At 41.5% G+C, this 25,998-nt stretch overlaps 1 protein-coding gene across 5 annotated transcripts in view; it reads right to left on the reverse strand.

Moving 5' to 3' along the window:
• LOC134474916 (zinc finger protein 20-like) overlaps positions 1–25,998 on the reverse strand; it is a 148,476-nt gene that overhangs the window by 99,100 nt on the left and 23,378 nt on the right. Inside the window, exon 4 of one of the 5 annotated variants that reach the window (XM_063243997.1) lies at positions 25,599–25,688. The exons of the other annotated variants lie outside the window; for them this stretch is intronic. The gene's annotated coding sequence lies outside the window, so the exon portion shown is untranslated. The remainder of the gene's footprint in view (positions 1–25,598; positions 25,689–25,998) is intronic. 5 annotated transcript variants of the gene reach the window in all.

Genomic DNA, 25,998 nt, shown 5'->3' on the forward strand with positions numbered 1-25,998 from the left:
ATGTATCACAAAAGGTCCCATTCATAACTGTATTTTTCACTGCTTCCTGGGTGCCACTTCCTGACCAGCTTTCCTCTGCAACATCATTCCATAATTCCCATTTTAGTTAAGTCAACTTTCATTCAGCTCTACTGTGTTTGTTTTCTTTTAATAGTCATTCTCTGTTCCTCCATTTTTTATATTTTTCATTTTGTTTTTTGTTTTTAAACACATATTTCCACTTTTAGTTCTGACTGACATTGTACTCACTGTGTAAGGTAGTCTGTCCTTGAATACATGGCCTTTCTCCTGTTTCAGCCTATTAAATGCTGGGTAAAGAGGTGGGTATCATAACACTTGGTGTTTGTCATTTTTCTTCCCTCCTTTTCACTATTATTCTTTCCTTAAGGTGACAATGTATTTAATCCGGGTGCTTCTTTGTGTCAGTAAATCTTTCTGGAGCTTGATATCCTATTTGCAAACAACAACATAGGAATCCAAGCAGCCAAAGAATAAATTTGGAATTTAAGTAGCTACATTCAGAACCACTTCTATACAGACTCACTTTCCCCATTTCAAAATCTAAACAAATGGTCTTGGACTGGAAAGTTAAGAGTTTTGAAAAGAGGGAATCACAAAGAACATTATATTGGAAACAATGTAGCTAAAATCTCATGTTAAATTTTGGCTGACGCCTGTATCCTGTTTGTTTGTTTGTTTGTTTGAGCAGGTTAAATATTTTTCTTTGGCTATAGCTCATTTTGCTTTTCTCATTGGACTTATACACTGAGTGATTTTCCATTTTCCTGGGTGAAATACAAGGCACTAGTTAAATGTAGGGCTCAAGATAGCATGAGCTATAACTTAGCTAGGATACAGTGCCAAGCCTTAATATTTTCTAGGTAAAAACACACATAATATTTGACTATTCCAATATTTGTGAGGCTCAACATTATAATAAAGCCTGATCTAGAGTCATGAAAGTCTAACCTCACCAGGTCTCTCATTATTTTCCACTGGTCTTTTTCCTCATCTTCCATAAGTTCTCTCTGAGTTCATAATATTGGTTCTCAAATTTGACACATATTACTAGCTCTGATGTCACCCCTTTTTGCAGTAGTGTAGTCTGTTATCCCCAATCCATAAAAGATAGAAACACATCTTCTAATTCCCTACTCTCCAGTGGTATTATGTGTTAATTTGGACATTTTCTCTTTAAGGAAATGACAGTTAATGCGTATATGTGTATCTCATGACTGTTTCCTCATCTTTCAGATAACACCAGGAATTCTTTAAGGTGTTAGGTGCCCACCTGTAATCCCAGGACTTGGAATGCTGATAATCACTGTGAATTTACTGGACTAAGGTGCGAGTCCACAGTCAGCCTGAACTGCATAGAGAAACCCTGTCTCAAACAAATAGGGAAAAAAAATATCTATTATTGTTGATATCCTTGAGAAGAAGAACTCCATAGTTTGAAACTCTTAGGATCATACCTTTAGGATACATCAGATGAGTATAAAAACAAGTAAGACTACCTTTAAGGATATGGAAAACTAAAAAAAAAACATATTGCAAACTTTTATACAGATTTAATGCAAAGCCCATTAAAATACTATTAGTTTAGCTCACAAATATAGAGAAAAATTTTGAAAAATTCTTTTGGCAATAGAGAAGATCTAGAATACTAAAGACATTTCTGGGCAACAAATGCAAGTCAGGAGGCATCACAATTCTTCACTTGCTATAATACTGGAAAGCTATTGTCACAAAATCACCAGAGTACTGGCAGAAAAACAGACCTGATAATCTAGCAAAGAGACTAGAAGATATAGACACAACTACACACACACTCTGCTACCTTGTCTTTGATAAAGGAGGCAAATATGCTCACTGGAAAAGAGATAGCCTCTTCAATAATGCTGAAGAAAATGACTTTCCCCATACTGAAGACTTAAACTGGGTCCATGCCTGTCATGAAACAGACAAAAGTCAAACTAGCTTGGAAATATAAATATTACAACAGAAACACTAATGAGGCTTCATGAACAAAACACAAATTTTGAAGAATCAACTTCAAATAATCAACCATGGGGAACCCATCTTATTAAATATTTGTACATCAAAATAAATTATAAACAGTGAAAAAACAACGCACAATTTGGGCAAGGGATATCTTTCCATTTTCTGATAATCTCTTCAGTATCCTTTTACTAAGTACTGAATTTTCAATATGTAAGTCCTTGACATTCTTTGTTAGGTTCATTACAAGTATTTCATTTTCTTGGAGGCTATTGTAAAGGGTGTGGTTTCTGTAACTTCTCTATTAGTGAGTTGATTGTGTACAGGAATGCTCTTGATTTTTGATTGTCAACTTTGTCTTCAGCTACATTATCAAATTTGCTTAAGTCTAGAAGTCTTTTGGTGGAGTAATTGACATCTTCTATATAGAATATCAGGTGATCTGTGAATAATGATAGTTTACCTGCTTTCTGTTATGTGATTATTCTTATTTGTCTCATGTCTTACTGATCTGCCTGCTTCCAGATTGTATTGAATAGGAATGGTGATAGTAACCATGCTTTTGTGGTTCTTAATTGTAGTGTGAAAGTTTTTAGTTTTTCACTATTTAGTGTGATGCTGGATATATTTTTGCCTTTGCTTGTTTTATCAGATTGAGGTAAAGGCTCTCTGTTGTTACATACTCCAGGATTTTATTACAAATCAGTGCTCAATTTTATCAAAAGATCATTGTGAATTTCTTGAGATGATCATCACGTGACTTTTGTTTTTGCCTATGCTGATAGGACATTTAAATTTATTGATTTGCATGTACTGAAACATCCCTGCCTTCCTGGGATGAATCCAAGTTGGTCAGGTTTTAAAATCTTCTTGATGATTTGCTACATTCACTTTGCTAGTATCTTATTAAATATTTTTGTATCTATGTTCATTAGGAAAACTTGCCTATAGTTTTCTTTTTCTGGTTGTGTCTTTCTCTGTTATTAGTATCAGTGTAATGCTGGCCTCCAGGAAAGAGATATGGAGAACTGCTTCTCTTTCAATTTCATTAAAGCGTAGGGACCTTCAATTCTCCTATACCGTTGGTGGGACTGCAGACTGGTACAACCTTTGTGGAGGTCAGGCTGGAGATTTCTCAAAAAGCTGGGATTGGAAGTCTCATTTATTCCAGCTATTCCACTTCTAGGCATATTCCCAGAAGAACTGAAAGCATCATACCACAGTGATATATGTGCACCTATTTTTATAGCAGCATAATTTGTAATTTCCAGATCTTGGAAACAACCCAAGTGTCCATCAACTGAGGAATGGATAAAAAAGTTGTGGTATTTCTATACAATGGAGTATTACTCAGTTATAAAGAAGGATCACATTGAGATATTTATCAATAAATGGGCGCAGCTTGAGACCATATTCATAAGTGAAATAAATCAATCTCACATGTGTGAATATCAAATAGTTTCCCTAATGTAAATAATGATTCAAATATATAAAAATATGGGGTAATCATGATTCCACATTATGTGGCCTTGAAGCCTTATAAAGTTTTCACTTATTAATTGGAAAGGCTTTATTCTGGGCTTCTTGAAATGGAAATATTTGAAGCTATAGTATATGAAGCTTTATTCAAGTATTTCAAGGAAAAAGACAGACACTATGTTGACTACTATTAAGTCAGGTTATTTGGTGGTGAAGCACTAGGTTGCTGAAACAGTCATGGTTTGACCTGTATTGTTATATTGTTATGTCCTCTTTTATCTCAATCTCTCCCTTATTCATTAAAAAAATATTTAGTTATTTTAATGGTTTTTTTAATTAAGGGGAAAAATTTAAAAATTAGCAGGATATATAATAGAAACTTTTTTGATTTCCTATTAACTTGTTTTGAAGTCCTGTAATACTCCCACTATCTTGTTTTGACTATTAGACTCTGTTCCATTCTGTATGATAGTATCAAGTTTGAAGGTATAGGCAACTACTTTGAAGGCAATAAGTTTAACTAAGATGCACATTCTGGTTAGACTATTGTCTCCTTTGGAAGTCCTGTAATGTTTACAATGCTTAAGTTTTATTGGTCTTGTTCTCTACTGTTTTGTTCAACATTATAATACCTAATGAGATATACAATTCTTTTTAAGGAAACAAGAGACATTATGGTAACCATTGTTGATAACCTTGTACTCTGTTTGCATATCATGTGCTATGTCTATCCTTGGTTTTGACTGACAGCTTTGTTTTGCCATATTTGACTTTATTCTCTCCCCCCAAAAAATAATAAGAACTAAGGAGTAATAAAACCCAAAATGTGTAAATTTTGTTATAAAAAAGAGAAGCAAAAAAGTGCTCTAAAAGATACAACAGCAAATGTGTTTTGGTGTGTTAAATAGCTGACCATATTATTGTTTTTGGTTGGATCATTGAACACAACTGTTTGCAGTCTCAACACTATGACTTGAGTAACTCTCTCTAAGATGATAATATGTAATCTATTAACTGGTGATTTCTTAGTTATTTTTTTGGTAGTTCTATATTATTTGTACCCTTACACCGCTTTGTTTTGTTTTGTTTTTTTCTCTTTTTCCTTTTAAATAAAATTTAAAAAATAAGAGTAGGGGCCTTCAATTTTCTATACATTTCTTGTAAAATTCAGCAGTAAATCCATGAAGACCTAGACTTCTATATGTTGGTCAATTGCCTTTTTGTTGTCATTGTTTTGCTTCATTTTTAATGTGTTTTTCAGAGGGTCTTATTATGCACTGGAGTGGCCTTGAGCTCACATTGTAGCTCTGGTTAGTTTCAAACTCACAAAAATGCTTCTACCTCAGCCTCCCAAGTTCTGGGGTTAAAGGCATGCACCACCCAGCCAGTACCCGATAAAATTTAATTAGATCTTCAGTCTCATTAACAGATACTCCATAATGTAGAATTTTTATAACTTCTTGAGTCAGTTTTGGCAATTCATATGTATCTAGGATTAAATTCACTGCTATATTATCCAACCTAGGGAAGCATAAGTTTTTGAAATAGATACTGATGTTTTTCTTAATTTTCACACAATCTGTAGGTATCTTACTGTTTACAATCCTCAATGAATGGTTTTGAGTGGTTCTTTTCTTCTTTAGATATGGTTGGCTAAGTGCTTATCAATTGTGTTTATTCTTTCAATGAACCAACTCTTTGATTCATTAAATCTTTTGTTGTTTTATGTTCTGCACTGCATTAATTTCTTCTCTGATCATTATAATTTCCTCCCTTTTATTGGCTGTGGGTTTGTCATGCCATTTTTTTCTGGAAGTATGACGTACACAGTAGATCTTTATTTATGTTCTTTCTATTGCCTGATGTGAGATTTGAGTACCATAAATTTCCCTATTTGAACTACTTTCATTAGAATCCCATGAGAACCAAGATTTGCATGTGTATGTTGTAGATATTTTCAAGTTTCTTCCTTTATTTCATCTGTGACCCACTGATTGTTTGGAAGAGTGTTATTTAATTTCCATATATTTATGAAGTTTTTGCAACTTCTTTTACAATTATTTCCCAATTGTATTGTACTATGGTCAGGTAAAATGTATGGAGTAACTTGAGTTTCTTGGAATTTACTTCAGCATATCTGTGGACTAGTTTATGTAGCCAGTTTTAGAGTACCTCCCATGCAGAGGTGAGAAGAATGTTTATTCTGAATAAATATTCTTGGTAAAGAATGGGACACATACTTGGTAAACATAGATTCAGTCCATTTGTTCATAGATTCAGTTCTACTTTCATATTTCTTTGCTGGTTATTAGTCTAGCTCATCTATTTGTGATAGTGGGATATTGAAGTCTCTTGGGTCAATTGTGTTATTCTTTGTTGCATTATTTTCATGTCTTTTAAAAACTGCCTTATAATGTTAGGTGCTCATGTATTAGATGCACACATATTTATGATTCTTATCTTATCCTTTTAAAAACTTTCCAATAACATGTATGTAGTGAGGCTCTATCTTTTTGGTCCTTCTTGGTTTGAAGTTCATATTGTATGCAAAGAGAACAGCTACTCATGTTTTTTTCTGGGCCTCTGTTGCATGGAAGATTGTTTTCTGTCCTTTGGCTTTCAGTCTCTGAATTTCTTTTTGAATTAAACATGTTTTATGTATACAGCATATTTTTGTATATTTTTTCTGGATCCATTTCACTCATCTATTTCTTTTAGTTGATGTGACCATTAACAATGATATGTATTAGTTTGTCTTTGTAGTAATATTGCTCTACTGTTGATTCTCTGCTTTTCTCCTCTGTTTAATTACTTGTCCTGCCTGGTTGTTTCTGTGTTTTTCTTGGAGTTGTGGCCATTTTTACCTCTCTCTATTATAACTTTCATTACTTTTTCTAGGGTCAGTTTTGCAGTCATACATTTCTTCAGTTGTTCTTTGTCATGGAAATATCTTATGTTTCCAATAATTTTGAAAGTTTTCTGGATACATCAATTTGGATTGGATGTTCTTTCCTTTCAGGACATGTACTTCCGTCCAACTTTCAGGACTTCTTCTGTTTCATCTACAGCTTTTTTCTTTATTTGGATATTTGTGTTGAGAATATTGAGGTGGTTTCACGAACAAAAATAAAGGAATCAAAGCATACAAATTGATAAATTTGGAATTTGATTAATAGAACCCAGGACCACTCATATAAATTCCCTGCCAATTTCAGAGTCCAAATGCGTGGCTGAACTGGCAACTTACAAAGCTTTTAAACAGAGAACCACAAAGTGACATCCTATTGGAAACAATCGAGCTAGAATCTTACATTAATTTTTAGTTGACACCTATATCATGTTTCTTTCATTGAGCAGGGTAATTTTTCTCCAGGTGATGAAGCTCACTCTGCTTTTCTCACAGGACTTGTACTCTGAGTAATTTTCCATTCTCTTGGTTTAAATATAGGGCATCAGTTAAAAGCAGGGTCAAGACGATGCCAGTTATGTCAAGCTACAACAAAGAGTGCTAAGAATTTGATGTGCTTTCAATTATAAGTGATCTGTGACTTCTCCCTAACCACATTTTATAATGTGTCCTTGTGCTGTATTTCTGGAATCTTGGATATTATATATCTTGGTGTAGTTTTATTTTGGTTATGTCTGTTTGGAGTAATATACTTCACTTATTTGTATGGAAAATTCTTATTCATGCTTGGGAAGTTTTATTCCATTATTTTGTGAAGTTTTTTCATGGTATTTGTGCTGTCTCTGGATTTCTCATTGACCACAATCAATGTCATGCAATTCTTCTTTGATGCATTTTATACCTGCTGGATTGATTTCTCATAGTCACTTGCTACTTTTAAGATAGCACTGTTTTCATGACAACTAGCTACAATTTTGTCTTCAAGATCTGAAATTCCAAACCTCTCTTTTTTTCAGTCTGTGCATATAATTTTAATCTCTTATAGGTTTTATATATCTCTTATATAGCATTGAACTTGTTGAACTCTTATTTGGATCTCTTTCACGTATTCCATTTCTTTGCTATGTTGGTAAACCTTTGTTCTTCATTGTTTTCCTATGTTCATCTATTCTTTTATTTGTGTGTTCTCTAATATATTTGACTTAAAGTACGTTTTTGTATCTGAAAGATTTTCTCTGTAAACGTTTCCACTTTTTTTCAATTCTGGGTGATCAATGTAAAAATTTAGTGAAAAGTCTCTAGTTGATAGGTTTCACTATCATGCATCACATAGGATCTAATATGCATTCTGCATAATAAATAAACCATGTGTCTATCATCAGTGTAATCAATATACACTGCAAAGAAGTTCTAGAAAAATATATATCACAAATAACCAACAAAATAAACAGAAAAATATCCACTTCTTACTTGTGGTGAAAAAAAAGAGCAACTAATGATAAATCTCACACAGGAAGGACACCCTCCAGGCATCAAGCAAGGGGTCCTTCAGACAGATGCAGGCTCAAGGACAAAGCATCAACTGTCCTCAAGTTAAGACCTTACTAATGGAGGTTCTGGGACCAATATTCCCATCATAGGAACATGCACTTTTATACTTTGTTCTATGCACAACCTAACAGAGACACATGGAGATCTCACAGTGTGCTGACTGCCGCAGATCCCCAGAAGCAGCTCACTCTTGGGGAGACAAGTGAATCCACATTGCTAATAGCTGGTGATGACTGAGTCATGGAACAGAAAGCAAAAATGAAAGGCAGGCAAATCTGCTGGAGGAGCCCTCAGTCTGGCTCCAATGTCCTGCCTTGTAGCTCTGTTCAGATTCCTGATTTCTAGAAAAGTTATCAAAACTGCTGTCTCCTCTCTGACCACAGGATACAGGCTCAGAAGTGGGTGTAACAGTGAGAGCTGAAGGCTTCCCCTGCTCCTCTGTAACTGCTGTCTAGGAGGACAAAGCCCCTTGTCCTCCTCCGTCCCCTCCCTGCCTCTCCCACCTAGCTTTGAAGGCTGAGCTGCTGCCAGGCAATCTGGGTGGAGATGCTTAGCAGGGCCTTCAACATATATTTATCTGGCATACAGCTTCTGAATAACTGATCATGGGAAGGAAAGTTATAGTAAAAACTGACATCTCAGTGGCAGGAATCTTGCTCTGTACATCATGACACCAGCATCCATGTGGTGGGAATCAAAACACAGAGGGTTCTCTCCACACTCCACAGCTTTTCACAACACAGCAGCCCTATTGCTGATGGCACAGGTGCTTGCCTCACACCATCACACTGGCCTACAACCTCACTGTGCAACTGGACTTGGACAGTCAATTCTGCTGTGATTCAGGAGACAGTGAGCAAGAACAGAGAGAACACAATGGAAGCCCTGCAACTAGGTGGCCAAACAAAAGAAGAGCTGATGGTGGCCATAACCTGAGGCTGGTCACTGGGACAGCATCACGTTGTACACAAGTGAGCCTTTGGCCTGTCTCCTGTTCAGGTGCTGTACAGGTCCTGAAGGATCCAGAGCCATGCCTTTAGAAGGCTGACCACACTGCCACACCTTATAATACCATCCATTGCTCTTAGGACAGGACCAAAATGCATGAATGCAGGCGGCAGGAATTTGAATGCAGACACATTTGGGCTGGGGTACACTTATTTGTCTTTATTGCAAAGTGTAGTACAGATCTGAGGGTCCTGCTTCAAGGTCTGGTGCACCCAGCTTTTGTTCCCTGAGCAGATACAATTCTGCCCATATCACATGAGCCATTTCAAAGTTACTGTGTCTACCTGGATTCTGCCAGAGAGGAGCATCTGCATTTGTCTCCTGACATAACCAAGAACATGTGCATCATACAGGGACCCAAAGCTTAGGTCAGGTCCTGGGTTGCTCTACAATCAGATGGATCTTGATCCCCCAGTTCTGACCACCATGTCCTGAGGAGAACTCTAGAACTTAGAGCCAAGAATAGAATTCCTAGTAGCCTCAGTCCCACATTGTGGATCAAGGACAACACATTTTGGTTCTAGTTCTTTTGTGGGTGACAACAAATCATCCATACCTGTGGGTACTGGATTCTCTCTTTGTCAAAATGTCTGGGGGAGTGCAGAGCAGCTCCCAGGCCAGCCAGAACTAGCACAAGCCCAGATGTGTACTCTTGAAAGGAGAAGGGAGTATAAGTGAAGGATGGAGGGATGCCTGGGGAAAGAGAGAATGGAAGCTGGAAGAAGAAGGCTAAGAAAAGTCCCTGTGCTACACAATGGTTGGCACTTCATTTTGTCACCCACCATACCTTTTGGCTGATAGCATCAAACTGCACCACCTATATTTTGGGCAGCTACACATGCAGTGTCTCCTCTTGTGGCTCCACCAAAAGTTTCAGAGAAGACTGTGGTGGACTATGAAGGACCTGGGTAGACAAAGTCAGGCAGTCACACAATCTATGTTGTGCAAATTCACTGCCAGACAGAGCCAGTGTCCACTGCCACCCTGACCCAGCAACAGCAGGCCAGGAACTCCCTTGTTCAATGCAAAGGTCTATCCTGATGCCCTCACAGGCACTGGGGTACACACATCAGAGAAGGGCTGCCCACCTCTGTGGTTTCCACAGCCCGTGCACCTGCCCTTGTTTTGTGCCCTCCCTCATGGTGCTCAGCTCCCACATGGTGCCACACAGAAGGGCCTGGATTTTTCCATTCTACCTGGCACTGATCCTGTGCTTCAGCTTGCTGTGCCACAGTACCAGTTCAAGTGACTCCCCTCAGGCTCTGGGAGTAAGGGAGGCCACACTCCCAGTTATATTGCTGCCATGTGTTAAAGTGGGGCCAAGAGATGCTATTGACCTGGACTTTCAGCCCGGGAATGATGCCCATCAGAAGGTGGTCAGAGCAGCAAGCAGGGGAACGGTACATCTGCTGCTTGGAGAACCATGTTCCAGTCCAATTCAGGACAGCAGAGACCCTCAGTAATCTGTGCAGCACAGGGGCAGGATGGAAGTGAAGCAAATGTCCATCACAGGGCTTATGAAATGATGCCAGGGAAGAAGAATGAAACTCAGTCTCCTCTCAAAAGGTGTAATCACCAGGGATTTGGGCTTTAGTTAGTGATCAATGCCATGGATCAGGGCACAGGGCATTTGGGTTTGTTCACTGTGTCTGAGGTATGACAGTCCTTGCATGCACTTGGTAACAATGACCAAAAAGAATGAAGTTGCCACAATGGACAATTCAGTCCACAACAACCTCCAACCCTCCCAGTTTACTGACGGCCCAGGAGGAAACATTCACAAAGCAGTTAGGAGATAGGTTTAAGCATTCATTGTTTGGGAAGGTGAGGATTAAGGAAAATGCTACTACTAATTGCAAACACCCCTTTAAATTGTTTACTTATTTCAGATGACATCCTCAAGGTAATGAGAACCACAGAAGTCACTGCTTTAGGCGGAGGACTTCACTCAGCAGCTTCAGCACCTGCCTAGAAAATGCAAGGTTGCTAGTTTGATCCATGCTACCAAAAAAACAAAAACAAAAAATGAGAAAGTACATTAAACCAAACAAAACAGCACACACACACACACACACACACACACACACACACACACACACACTTGTAAGTCATTTAGAGTAAACAGTGCTTGTTAAAATCACCCTTTGAAACTGGCATAGTTATGAACAACTGCAATTCCCATACTATAGGAATCTGAGACAGGAACATCAGAAGTTCAAACCTAGGCTGAAGAATATGGAGACTCGAGAGAGAGAGTGACAGAGACAGAGATAGAGAGCGATAGAAAGAGCAAGGAAGGAAGCAAGACATATAAGGCCATGAGTTCAATCCCTAGTAAGAGAGAGACAGAGAGAGAGAGAGAGATGTTAAACAGAAAAAAGCTATGCACACATTATAATATCTAGTTCTCCACTCAGAAGTGTTCTAATCCACCATTTGTTTAGTTTAGGTTTGTCTTTTTGAAACAAGGTTTCACTTTGCAGTTCAGACTAGACTTGAGCTCACTGTGCAGCCTAAGTTGGTCTCTAACTTTCAAGAATCCTGACTCAGCCTCTTGAGTGCTGGGATTACAGGTGTGCACCACCATGTCCAGCTTCCACTATTTTTTTAAAGCACAGGCTTCAGAAAGGTTTGCTGGAGGGAAACACAAAATGCATCAAGCATGGAGTGTGGGTGCTCAAAGAGATGAGCCACCTAATCCACCAGTTTTGATGCACAGTGCACAATGCAGCATGATCTATAATGTGATTCCAGGAGAACCAGAAAGTATCTCTCTCTAGAGGTGAGGAACAGTTCTCCCCGTATGGGTGTGATAGGTCTCTCCAGTACAATCCAGCTGCCCTTGTGTTGGGGAGGCAGTTTTGACAGTTACCCCAGGAGCTCTCTTCAATTGCCAATAGTCACGAATCTGTCTTCACTCTGCTATTCTCTGGCAGTGTATACTTTTGGCATTGAACTCTGCAGGGTGAACCCCCAATGCTGTTCCTTTAGTAAGTAAGAAACAGTGTCAGCAAAACAAAGGGGCCAGAGATATGGATTACTGAACATTTATAGCAATTGTCAAGACTCTTTTGAGACATGAGCCTCCCATAATCCTGCCTCTTGGGCTGGGAACAATCAACCAACCAGGTTGATGGCTGGGTGCAAGGATGGCAACTGGCTGCCTGAATTTTTGAAGATGCAGGCAGATGCCAACCAATGATGATTCTGCTCTCAGTCAAATACTTACCAGTCAGGAGGTCATTTAGCCACTAGTCCATGAAATTAGTGCCCTCTGGAAGAGCATGGGGTGGGCTGCAGCTGCCTCCCTTGTCTGTGGCCTGAGGCTCACAGAACAGAAAGGGAGGTTCCTGACATCTGCCAGGTCTCTCTGCCTGTCCATGGGAGCCTGGCAGGAAGTGAAAGGGTGCAGAGTAACCTCCCTGTGAAGACACTCTACCTTCTACCAAAACCTTGACCACATACTGAAATCCATAGTATCTTGTGCCTGGGACCCACCATAACCTGCCTGACATGGGGTTCATGCTACAGGTGACAGAATATGTTACCCTAGGGAATGATTCCCAATGAGCCCAACTTCCATAGATGCCTCTGCCTTTTGGGGCCTAGGTCCACCCCTCCCCTGTTGGAACTTTTATTACCTACTGCTCTGTTATTCTGAGACTGTGAGGCAGCTTCAACACAGACAGTCATGGCCTTGGCCATGACCAAGTGCTAGGTCACAGGTTTGAGCAGTCATAGAGAGCATGGGTTGAGAGGACCACACACAGTGTCTGGGTCACTGACCCCAACACTCTATTCTGTGCACTCAGGATGAGGGGGGCTTCCTTCCTGTGTAGAGAGAGCCTTGTGGGAAAGAAGCCACTGCCCAGCTCCTGGCTGCAGACTGCCATCATGGTGTTCTTTTTTGCTCTGCATAGCTCCCATGGAGCATGAAGTCCACTCTCTGAATGGACTTTTCCTACTAATAATAACCTCCAAGCACATCAGGAGTCTGACATTGACAGAAGCTTACTCTTTGGAGCTGAGCATCCCTGAGCCTGGATCTTTTCACTGTGGTGTTTGGTCAGTCAAGGTTCCCCATGATCTCACAAGTCAAAGGCCTGGTATCAGACAGTACAAGGCTTGAAAGGTGGCCTGTGAGACACAAGGTCTATTGCAGGTCTCTATTTACACAGGGCCAGCACTGCTCCTTTGGGAATCAGATGCATGGTCTACATGGGAAATCGGTTACACTCAGCTTAATTCAGCAATGTGAGCAAGCATTTCTGAGACTGAGAGCACTAGGACCATATAGCAGTTTGGGTCTCTTGTGTGCTGTCTTAGTTACTTTTCTCTTGCTGGTGAGACAAAATAACAGACACCCAGATTTTAAAAGGGGAGGGTTTATTTAGCTCACAGTTTGGAGAGGTTTCAGTCCATTACCTGCTGGCTTCAAGGCAGGGTGGGACATGGCAGAGGTCAACAGACCATGGTAGTGGAAAATGGTAAAAACAACAGGTGAGGAGGGGAGAGGAAGTCTCCTTTCATCCCTTACAATGTAAGCAGGTACCAAACCTAGGGCAGATGTTTCACAAATACCCTTAATCTCAGCATTAGACCATGAATCCATCACAAACTTAGTTTCAGCATCTTCTGGAAAAACCATGCTCCTGTGACTACATGAGGCTTTAGGGGTACATCCAGACACAAAATGTAACATGTGCAATATATATATATATATATATATATATATATATATATATATACTGCCAGTGAGAGATGGTATAGCTTTTGACCTGGCTCTAAAGCACGGACATCAATCCAGAATCTTGGTACTCACTGATTAATATCTCAAGAACCATCCTGTGTACATAAGAAGGTCTGCTGCCCAAGAGCCCACTCAGGTGGCCATGAGTCACCAGCAAGAAACAGGAATAGAGATGGTGGTGTTTCAGGCTTTAGATGCAGAGCAGAGGCGAGGCATTCCAGGTAGAGGGAATCTCACTAGAGCTCTGAGGAAGGCCACATGGGTGCTGATAAGTGAGCCTGAGCTGGCCCAGGGTTTTGGGAACCACAATGTAAGAATAAATTCTAGATGAGGAGGGGAAGGTGAAGGAGATCCGCTTCCAGAAGGACCCAGCCTGGCTTTCCCACCAGGCCAGCAAGCCCCAGGTGCTATCTGAAAGGCTGCCATGGGGAACTGCAATAAAGGACCTGGTTCATCATATGCCTGGTGGCTTCTGTGCTGTCACTAGAAAAGTGAATCCTTTCCCACTTAGGCAATCCCAAAGGAGACAAAGTGAGACCTCCTGGTTTGCTGCCTGGCTGGCTCATGGCTTTGAGGGGTTCCTGGATCATAAATGCCAGCGAACACCTCTTAGTGACTACCTGCTCAGTGGGTCTGGGTGTCCCTACCATCTGTACCATGGGGGAGCAGGGTTATGAGACAGGGTGTGGCCCCTCCAAGCTCACTGTGCAGGGCTGACGCTGCAGCTCTATGTGCAGCCTGTGCTTCCGGAAGCTGCCAGGTCTCTGTGCTGTTTTCACATCTCTGGGAGGCTTTCTGGGAGTCCTGATGGCCCCCTTCTCTGCTGGTCTAAGATCTCAGAAGCTTTTTGCCTACTGCCTAGTACTAGGCACTGCACCAACTGTGCTGCCCCAAACATCAGCCTGGAGCAGGTCCCTGCAGGGCTGCAATACACATAGATGTACCACTGTGGGGCCTCCCAATAACAACAGATGCCAGCAGGGAGAGAGTGTGAGCTCAGGGGACTCTGTAATGAAGCCACAGGAGGACAGGGGATCTTCAGGATCAGATTACACCTTCAGAACCTCCCTCCAGTGTATAGTAAATACCAGGCCAGTGGTACTGCCTCCAAAGGAAACTAGGGTCTATGTCTTCAACTATAACATCCTCTCTGCTCAGCCACTAATTCGGCCAAGTGAGAGGTCACTCTCCACACATTAGTGGGAGCATCAAAATAGAGCCATGGACACTAAGTCACTTCACTTCCTATCATGATTTACTTCTGCTGTTTTAGTTCACTGTAACTCCTGGGCCCAGCTATCCCTTTGGCAGTGGCATGACTGTGTTTCTACCATATCCCCCGCTGTGACATATCATCACATCAGAAGAGGTGCACTCATCAAAACCTAGGCCCTTCCTACTTTGTCCATGTCTCAGGGTAAATATCCAGCCCCTCAGGTTAGAGGTTAGGGGCCACTAGGCTAAATGACATTGTACCAGGAAACAGTGAATACAGCCACTCAGCCTTTCATGGCTAAGAAAACTGGACCAAATTTTTTCAGCAGCACCACAGGGAAGTACCCTGTGAGTCATCACATACAGGTCCCGATTCCCACACTCAGGACAATCCTGTTTTCTCATATCTAGAATGTGTTGTTGTCACAGGACACATGGGATGATACTCTTCATGTAGGGACTTTATGACTTATTTGCTAACAAACTGATCTGAAAGTGCTATCATTTCTAAATGCTCCTTATGAAATTTAACCTTTGAGTATCACTGCAGCTTCCAGCACTCATGGTGGGGCATGGCTGGGCCACTAACTCTAGGCTTCCTACTGTCTCATCACAGACTGCAAATCACTCAGTGTAGAACTTGGAGGTGGTCTGCACAGTGAGGGTGGCACAGGCAGAAGGACTGCACAGCCTGATGGAGCCCCTGGAACAGGACTTTCTGCACAGCTGCCCCTATCCACAGCTCTTCCTTTTCAGGTCCCTCAAGGGCCAACATTTCCACCCCACAGGCCCCGATGCTGGGATACTGAGTTTGCTCTCAGCTGCACAGTGTGACTCGGCCACCTAAAGCTGAGTCTTTGAAATGTGCTTACATCTCTCAGCCTCACTTCACTGAGAACTGAGAATTATACCCAGTAATAGGGCAATTCTCAGAACAGCGAATTGTACCTATAGACAAGCTTATAGGGTCCCTATGGTACAAAATGGGGTTTCCAGGCAATTGCTGACACCAACCAAGGCTCTATGGAAGGCCTGCTGGAGTAGCTGTGTTTATTCTCCATTGAGCTGCCCTCTCCATGGGAAAGGTTTGTTTCTCCGTCACTAATCCCTACCCTGAGTAAATATTCTCTCTTCATTATAGAGGAGATTGGAGAGTTTCTCTATGGGCTTTCAGATGTATTATTCAGAGCCATATTCTCTGGGGACTGGCAGAGGCATCAGGCCCATTCAGACATCAGAGCAGGAACCAGTGGGTACCATGTGTACATGAATATACATAGAGCCACACCATGCACAGACACTTTCCTGGCACTGACCACGATCCAATGACCAGGAAAGATATATGTACTCCCCTCTTGACTTTCCACATTAGTGGGGGCTATCCTCGATGGCAGATCATGTTTCACTGACATTATAGTACGTGAGACCCCCTCTTGGATTCCCTAGACATGGATGCACAACAGTGAAAGAGGAGTCCAGAGGAAGCACAGAGTACAGGGTGGCAAGTCACTGAGCAATCTAATGACTGAGGAGAGGTGGAAGAGGACACATCCCTCTGTCCTCTCACTTCTAACATACTTATGGAAGACAACCCCTATACCGTAGCAGACAGTTTTACATCCCCCATGAAGGCAACATGCCACTGGAGAGCACTACACAGATGTGTGTACAGCTTCCCTGAAGAAGGGAGAGATGGTCACACCAGTGTACACAGACTCTCCCATGGAGTCATCTATCAGTCTCCCAGGGCTGTCTGGACCAAGACTGATTCACTGGTGGTGGAGATAGAGTGGAACTAGGCTCTCCACAGCTGGAGCAGCAGGCAGATGTCTAACTCAGCATGTCACCTTGGGCAAGCAGTTTGGGATTGAGGACCAGACCTCAAACTCAGCTCCTCAAGCCTGTCTTTTCCAAAACCACAGCCTTGCTTCTTAGCTCTAAGCAGCAGCTGCAAACTCACATGAACCCTCCAATGCCGCTTCACCTTGCTGAGCTTAAGCATTGTGAAAAAACTGAGGCAGAAACAAGGGTGAGGAGGACTGGTAAGGTCTGTGGGTATGTGAGGAGGACAAGGCTAAGGGACCACCCTGTAGCTCTGAGACACACAGGAATCAGTGGGTGGATGCAGTGTGGGAAACTTCCTGATAGTGGATTTGTGCACAGAGCTGTCTCTGACACGCACTGGGAAATTTGTTTACACTGCAAGGAACATGGGAAATTGATGATCTTTTTCCCTTTTGCTGTTGAAGGGTCAGCTGCACACCAAGCTCATGGACCAGCTGCAGAGTCTGCACATGGTTCATCTCCAGTGCCTTCACCAGCTCTGGGTCCATGGGAAGAGCCAGCACCAGGAAGCCTATCTGTCAGCTCAGAGGTATGACTAACAGGGTCTCCATAGCAGGTGGCAGGTCCTCAACTCCCTTGAGGCCAGCTCCTGCTGAAAACTTGAGTTTCCCATCTCCTCCACTATTTTTTCCATTTTCTTGCCCTTACCTCTATACTCCTCTTAAATATTATGGCATAAATTAATTTTAAACAAATGATAGGGTGTCATTCACTTTAATTAGCATAATCAGTGCAGTGGCATGGACACATTCTCAATATGAACAATTTTCAGTTTTGCCCAATTCCAGAACATTTCCCACAACTTCATTCCCATTTGGACACATTTCCCTCTCTTCCCTGCCAGCCCCAGCCACCACTGATCTTTCTGCCTCTGTGATTTAGTACTCTAGGTTTTCACATCAGTGCATCACAGCTCTGCTTGGCCAAGCATTAATGGAAGACACTAACTGATATTTTTCTTTGATAAAGGGGACAGTCCCAAATAGATCCCAGTTTATAAATAAAACTTAAATACATTCATCTTTGAGGTTAGAATTGCTTTTCCATTTGTTTTGTGAGGTAAGAGAAAAACACTTGCAATGCAAAAGGGAATCTCCTCATATGGCCAACAAATGTACAAAATGAGCAGTATCCCACTGAAGATACATTCAGGGCCATGTCACTGAGTGATGCTGTGTCCCCATTTGACTTCAGGTTTTAAGGTAAGTGGGGAACAGCAGTGGGGAGAAAATGGGGTGGGGGAAGCAGAACCACTTCCCTCAGCTCCCATCAGAGCTCTACACAGGGTCCCTGGACCTCTCTGAGCTAATCATAGAGGTATCTCCCACACAGAGAGCTGCACAACAACACACACACACAAAAAAAAAAGAAAAATCTGCATAACATTTTAACTTTCTTTTCAAGTTGTTCACAGCACTTTTAGAATAGGAAGGAACAAGGACCCTCCCTACCCTGCAGGTAGAGTGTGCAGGGCACCAGTGTAGGCCACAGAAAGCAGGGGAAGCTTCAGGGAAGCTGAGCTCAGTATCTCTGGGCCCACAGAGGAAGAGGCCAAGGAATCTGATCATGAAATTACCATTGATGCAAGATGGATTTGTGTGTGGAATATCTCAGTTTTTACAATGAAATATCTCTGCCATCAATGTGCATACACACAGAGATGTGCGTGAGACAACCAGAGGGACAGAGGCAGAGTGAGGCAGAGCCTGGGAGACTTGCCCATCACTTAATGAATGGAGCTGCAAAGGACTGGAAATGTAAATGCTCTTCTTGGTTTTACTCTCAGATTCCTTTATCATACAATGTCATTGTTGGGTGGGGAAGTGGCACAGGGAACTAACACAAACCTGGTGACATACACATAAATATACCAAGATTTTGTTTTTCATTTGTAATAAGAGAGCATATATTAATGGCATACAAATAGTTCTCCAGTAGCAGAGTCCTCCATGGGCTTGTCATTCGCAGGCTCAGAAGACAAAAGTAGGGTGGGAGAAGCAGAGCAAGGTCCATATAAAGGTGGAAATGGCATTTTTCCCTTACTTGAAAAAACTACTTACTTAAACCAAAGAGAGATGCTACCTCTTCCCAAGGTGGGGGGGGGGCAGCACAGAGTACAAGGCTGGGTAGGAAGAGAGCCAGGGCTCAGCTGTGTGAGAGGGGATCACAATGTACCTATCAGGGCCATTAGGATGAGTGGTCTGTCATCCACCAGCTCCTCTCTCCTGTCATTGCCTGCTGTGAGGGCCTGTGTCTCTTCACTGCTGGATGGAAAGAGGGCCAAGCCATAAACTTTCTGTCTTCTCAAGTAAGACTGGGCACATGGCCTAGAACATGTCCTTCTTTCAGCATTTTCTGTGCCTGTAAATTTATAATTTACTCAGCAGTTTTGCTGTGTGCTACGTTCATGGTTTCTAATTTTTCACACCTTAACTGAGTAAAAAAGAATACGGGTGTCTTTCAGTCTCATTTTTTATAATGAAGAATTAGCAGTACATTTTCCAGGTTAAATGCATAGATGTTGACTGTCATAGTCACAGATTTCAAACCTGAAGTCTCCACATTGAGTTGGAACCTGGAAGAGGAAGTCCGGGGGAGCTCAGATCTTTGTGGAGATCTTATGTCAGGGGAAAATGGGCCAGGCAGTGGTAGAGGACACCTTGGCACCAGGGGCAAGAAATCCTGAGGTCCAGGCCTCCTGATCCACAAGTCAGCTTCTCAGCAAAGCAGCATACACTGCACACTGGACAGAAGATGGCTGGAATGACCCTGCTACCAGAACTCCTCCCTGTAGGCCTGAGGCCCCCTGACTCAATCAGGGAAGCACTATTTGAAAAGGTCAGTATGATACACAGCCAATACTGACTGAATGTCTTCCATCGAGGTGCAGATCTCAACTTCCACATGTGGATGCACCACAGCTGTGGAGCAGGACAGGTGTTTACACGGGGCAGGTTAGGAGGTGGGGACACTGCAGGCAGGTCATTTTGTGAAGCCTGAAATAAGAGACAGGCACCTGATCAGCTCCTGTTTCCTTCAGCGGTAAACACCCAACAAGAATATTTTGCATTAAAAGTCTAAGTAACTGAAGGGAGTTACTGCCAAAAACATATGCTGTAGGGTTAGTTGGAAGATACAAAAGTAAATGGCTGCATCCCTAAGTAAAATGAGACGTGACCCTTAATGGGAATGTGGTCTCCTTTGGTGTCACTGACCCACATCCATCAGGAACAAACACAGTGATGAATAGGGCACAAATGAATATAGGCAATGTGTCAACAATCAAAACTCATTAATAACAACCACAAACCCATGATAAGATAAATGACTCAGTGAATTTTTTCAAGTGTATAATAAAGAATAAATAGCAATCACTTTTGGATTCTTCCTAGAAATTGAAGGGAAAGAAAAAACACCAACTTATTTTAGATGACAAAGTCATGCTGAGAGTGAAGCCAGACAATAATGTATTGAAAAATAAAATAAAAACAATTTAAAACACCCTACTGACCAATATTCCTAATGAACATAAGCAAGATTATTCAGCTAAATGCTTGTCAGATAAATTTGCAAGCACATGCAAAATTTAAGCACCATGATCAACACTCGGTTCCATCTCAGTGATGCAACTACCATCCAACTATAAAAACCATTGAGCATCACTTGCCACTTTCACAGAATGAGACAGATCTAATCCTTCAATAGATTTGGAAAAATAGCTTTGAGAAATTCTGAAGTTCAACATTTTGTCATGGTAAGAACTACTCACACACTATGTATATGAAGAATGGACATCAACACAGCAAAGATGATACATGAGACGCCCATCCCTGACATCGTGCTCAGAGGCTGACAAACTGTAAGATTTTCATCTCAGATCAGGAACCAGACAAGGCTTGCAGCAACTTTCAACACAGTACTCCAAGATCTAGCCCTAGAATTTACTCAATAATAAGAAATGAAGGCTTCCAAATCAGAAAGAAAGAATTAAGCACTGTTTCTGTTTCCTGAGGACACAACCTTTCATATTATCCTTTCATTTTATATCTCCACTGAAAACCTTTTAGAACAAATTCAAAAATCACATAAGGTGCAGGGTACAAGATCCACATGTCCTAAACAATTCATATCTATGTGCTTCAAACAAACTGCATCCTCAAATACAAAGAATACAATTCATTTAATAATTCATCAAAAAGAACGCTTAAGAAAAATTTAACCAAACTCACATGTTCTTTAAAATTTGTAGAAATTGATGCAAGCAGTACAATAGCACTAACAGAAGAAAACACATATCGTGATGGCGGATGGGAAGAATTCATGTTGTTATAATGTACATGCTACCCAGATCAACCAGCCCTTTCAAAGCATTCCTGTGAAAATACCACTGATATTTTCCTAGAAGTCAAAAAAGCAATATGAAAATTCACAAGGAAGTACAAAGTGTCATCCTCCAGCCATGTAAAGAACATGAAACATAGAACCACAAAATACCTGGTTTCCAAATGATATTATAAAGTGTCAGCAGTCAAAAGCATCTTATACTGAAAGAATAGGATCACAGATGAAAATGACTAGCCCAGAGACAAACCAACTCATAGAGTCAGCAGGAATTTGGATTTGTTTCTTCATTCCATTCCTGTCCTTTCCTGTATTTTCCTTTTCTTTTTCTTTTCAGGTTATCCCTCTGTCGATCTGCCCTGAGCTGAAATCAGAGTGTGTTGCAGGCTTGTCTGGAACTCCCAGTATTCCTGCTGCCTCAGCGGCCTGACATTGCAGGTATTTTCACCATTCCTTGCTCAGCCAGTGAGGTTTTATTAACACCAGGATGAAACCACGTCTGGTGGTGTGTCTTGCAATGCTATCACTCTGGAAGGCTGAGGCAGGAACATCATAAATTCAAGGATAGACTCACCAACTTAGGAACTTATTGAGGAACTCCTCAAAAAAGGAAGACTTTTGGGGCTGGGATTTAGCTCAACAGCATAAGCGCTTGCCTTGCAAGCAGGCAGTCATGAGTTCAATCCCTGGTACCGATAAAAACAAAAAAAAAGACCAAAAGGAAGACTTTTAAAAGTGGAATGTAATGGAGCTAAATGCAAAAGCTCTTTATTCAATCTCCAGAAACTGAATGGAAACCCTAAACCATAACCAAAACAAAACCTTGGAAAGTAGAAGGGAAGGCAACAATGTTTTATCCTGGCCTGGCCTTCTGGAGGGCAGTGTGCCCCAAGAAGCTTTATCCTTCACATCTTGCTTGGGATTTGACCCCAATCATCAATTTCCATGAGTGATCAGAGAAAAAGAGAAAGTGCTTTGGGGATATGAAGCCTAAGTCCCCCAGCAGAAGGCATTTGGAATAATCTTCTGAAGTGCATGCTGACCACAGTTAAAGTTAAAAAGCAGTGACTACCAATATTGTTAATTGGATTTTGAGTCATACTCATTGTGAAAGAAACAGCAGATTAGGAAGGTGGTAGATAGCTTAACTAGATGGATTCTTTCTACAAAGTCTAAAGATCAAAGTCAAATATTTTATTCCATGAGTATGCAAAATTGTTTGCCAATTGCCGACTCAGAATAATGTACACCTGTAATCCCAGCCCTCTGACAGCGTGAAGAAGGATGATGAAGGGTTTAAACCTAGCATGGGAAACTCAGAAAACTGTTGAGACTATGTCTTAAAATGTTTAAAAGTAAAATTTTACAAATGTATGAAATTATTGATCATTAAGTAATCCTAGAAGTCACTGTCCAAGGTACATTAACCACTCTTATTCTACAATTATTTTTATTTTCCATATACTTAAAAGAGTATCTTTTATATGGTCCTTATTATTATTTCAAAAAAAATAGCAATCCCTTGATCAACTTCTGATTCTAAATATAAATTTAGGAGAGGAAAAAAAGCAATGATCACATTATCTTCACACTGAGCTACACAAATCCTAAGAAAGTATATTCAATAGCGTATCTGCAGTCATCTCTGTAAAATATTCAAAAAATTGAAACAATACAAACCTGGCAGCACATCAATGTTTACATGATGGTAAACCTTATGCCAAGTGTGCTGACTAAAGTACATTTGCAAGAAAAACTCACATATGTTTTTATTCTGAATTCACAGGTTATATTTGACTTTGTATTTTTAAACCTTTTAATTTTTCTCTTCTTTTATTTCTTTCTTTCTTTTACTCTTTCATTCTTTTTTTGAGATTGGGTTCTGCTATACAGTTGAAGCTGGCCTTGATCTTCCATTTTAGCCCCAGATGACCTCAAAATTACAACAATCCCCCTGCCTCAACCTCTGAGAACTGAAATGACAGGTGTGTACCAACATCGCAGACTGTGTTCTCCTTTTAAAATTTTTCTCCAAAAAAACTTACTCAGAGTTATGTGATATTCTTATATTTTCTCAGATTAAATATACAAAATCAAATCAGAAACCACAGAAAATACAGTTTCAAAATCCTCAGCAACATATAACATAATGTAACATAATATAGCATAGCACAGTATACCATAATAAAACAAAATGAAAAGCAACCACCTAACTCTGCTTTAAACAACTGCTTCCAAAGATACTTTAAGAATTTCTAGTTAGCCATAAACCTAGTAATATAATCCATTAATTTCACATTTAAGTTGTTTTTCTTTAAAATGAAAGACTGCATCCACTCAAGCACATGTATAAGATTGGCTGTGGCAGCTTGCTTTCAAGGGTTGAGACAGAAACAGAAGAAATGGACATCGGCAGATGAGTGAGGGGTGCATGAACAAGTGAAAGCTGGTTTTGTTCATCCCCGCAATGGCATGTGGTGGCAGCACACTGGGGGCCCAGGATGGAGACACTACTTGAAGGAGACCAACCAGAGAGTATTTTGCCTGATCAGCCTCAGGGCCATCACCTCTAGGAAAGGCAAACTACCCAGGAGGGACACAAAGCCCATGGTCTGTTTGGGAATGGAGGAGTGGAAGTGATATCAGTGGCTATGAGGCAAGTTCCCCAGGAGTGATGTGCATGTGTCCTTCCTCAGCAGGGGGTGATGATGTCCATGGCCTTGGAAAGCCTCCCCTTGCAATCACCACCTGCTCTCCCCTCCACAGGATGTCAGAGTATGGAACTACAGTGTGTGGCTGAGTTAAATATCTAAGGATGAATAATTAATCACTCATAGGCCCATGAGAGTAAAACTTCTTAGGAATCCTCATCCCCTGGACAGGAGGAGGTTATAACATGAAACATTCACATACTTCAAAGAAAATTATTATGGTTATTCTGGGAACATCTCCATACTCCCTAATGGATTTGAAATAAAACTAACATAAGCCAAGGAAAGAAATTCATCCTAAAATTTGACAGATCTCTAAGTGAAGCCTAATTCTCAATGAAAAAAAAAAACTTTTTGGATGGAAACGTGTACTTGGTTCCCAGCCTGCCACTTCTGAAGCATCTACATGTTTGTTGCATGAAATATTTCAAAGTGTACAAAAGTATAAAACCACATTCTGTTTTCTAGTTTTTCACTTGCCATTTCTAAGGAACACAAATTTGTTCCACAATAAAAAGAAAGGAGGCATCAGAGGGGGCAGCCCAGCTATGGACCCCAGCACATGACACAACTACCTTGGCAACAGGTCTAAACAGAACTTTGAAGATTCTGGTCACCAGGCAACTTTGTCTGGTGGCAGTTGACCTTCACCAGCACTTGGCTCATGAGAGTAACCAGTGAATATGCTGTGCTGCTTTCTGAGGCTCTGAAGCCCAAGCCTCTTGACCCTGCATGGGAAAACCACATGCAAATGAGTGAAAGGATGGTTCACTGGGCCAAGAAATTTCAGGAAGCTCACCAGGAACTGCCTAAAATCAAGGGCAGCACAGGGCAGGACCCAAGAGCCCCAACTCCCAAGACACCAGAAACAAGAGGGAGCCCAGGACATGTGTCCCTAGGCTCAGCCACCAGCCACTCAGAGACACCAACTAGAGGACAGCACATTAAGGCATGGCCACCACTGTGAATTCTAAACAATTCCCATCCTAAATCATCAGTGTAAGTGCTCTGAGGACAGGCAGTGAGGGAAGATGCTCTGGGGCAGGGGCAGGTGTTGAGAAGTGTGAGCCTGAGCTCCTGTCATGTTCCTACCCAGGACAGGGCTGGCAGGAGGAGAAGGGCAGCACTGATGCTTATTCAGAGCCTCCAGAGTCATCTCCTGTCCTCCTGGGTAGAAGTCTGGGATAGAGCTGTTAGTCTTTGCAGAACATAAAGTTATCTGGGTTCACAAAGTGAAACCTGTGGTGTCTCAGAGTCTCAGGCTTCCTGTTGGCTCCTGGGCACTGCCCCAACCATGCTGCACACAGGACAATGGCATGGAGGTGGACCCTGGGCCCTGTGTGCCACATCCCTGCTCCAGAGATGGGACCCACAATAACAGGAGGTATTGGCTCCAGTGCAGAGTATGTGAGCACAAGGGAATTTATGGAGGCCCACTCACGACTAAGAGGAACTTTGGGTCTGATTAACCCTTCCAACACTTCTATCCAGGGCTTGTCAAACACTGGGCCCATGGTCTTGCTCCAAAGGAATCTGGACTGCAAGTGCTCAACTACCATATCCTCTCTACTAAGCCTCTACCTTGTCACAGGCAAGGTCACTGAATGCATATTGATGGAAGAGGAGAAAGGGAACAAACACAAAATCGTTTCATTTCTTGTCATGAATGAATTCTGCCATTATACCTCATTTTCTCTACTGGGCCTGGTGTCCAAGGACCATTAGCAAGGTGTCTTCCTCCACTGTCCCCAGCTCTTACACAGCACCACCTCTCCAGATGTGTGCTCACCTCAAATGTCAGTCCACTCTGTCCAATTCTCTGGCACTTGTCTCATGGGATTTTTCCTGCACTGCAGGTCCTTTTGCAGGAGCCTCTGGGCTAAATGAGCACAAGAAGAGAGAAGTGAGCACAGTGGCTCAGCCTTCCATGGCTATAGAAGAGGAACTTAATTCCTTCCTGGGGACTTTTCATCAGAATCTTGGGAAATTCTGCGGTGCCTCATTAATGGACCAGGACATCCAGAATGAGCCTCCTTTTCTCATCTCTAAAATGGGGGGGGGGCACCTTAGGACTCATAGGTTTTGTTCATACATAGACTTCCATTCAACCTCTCTATTGAGGTGATCTGAGCATGCTAGTATTTCTAAATTTCCCTTGTGAAATGTAAGTTTTAATAAGAGAATCCCTT

This window comes from Cavia porcellus, unplaced genomic scaffold, assembly GCF_034190915.1.
Source record: "Cavia porcellus strain 051 isolate PalLab524CR breed Dunkin Hartley unplaced genomic scaffold, mCavPor4.1 scaffold_43, whole genome shotgun sequence".
NCBI lineage: Eukaryota > Metazoa > Chordata > Mammalia > Rodentia > Caviidae > Cavia > Cavia porcellus.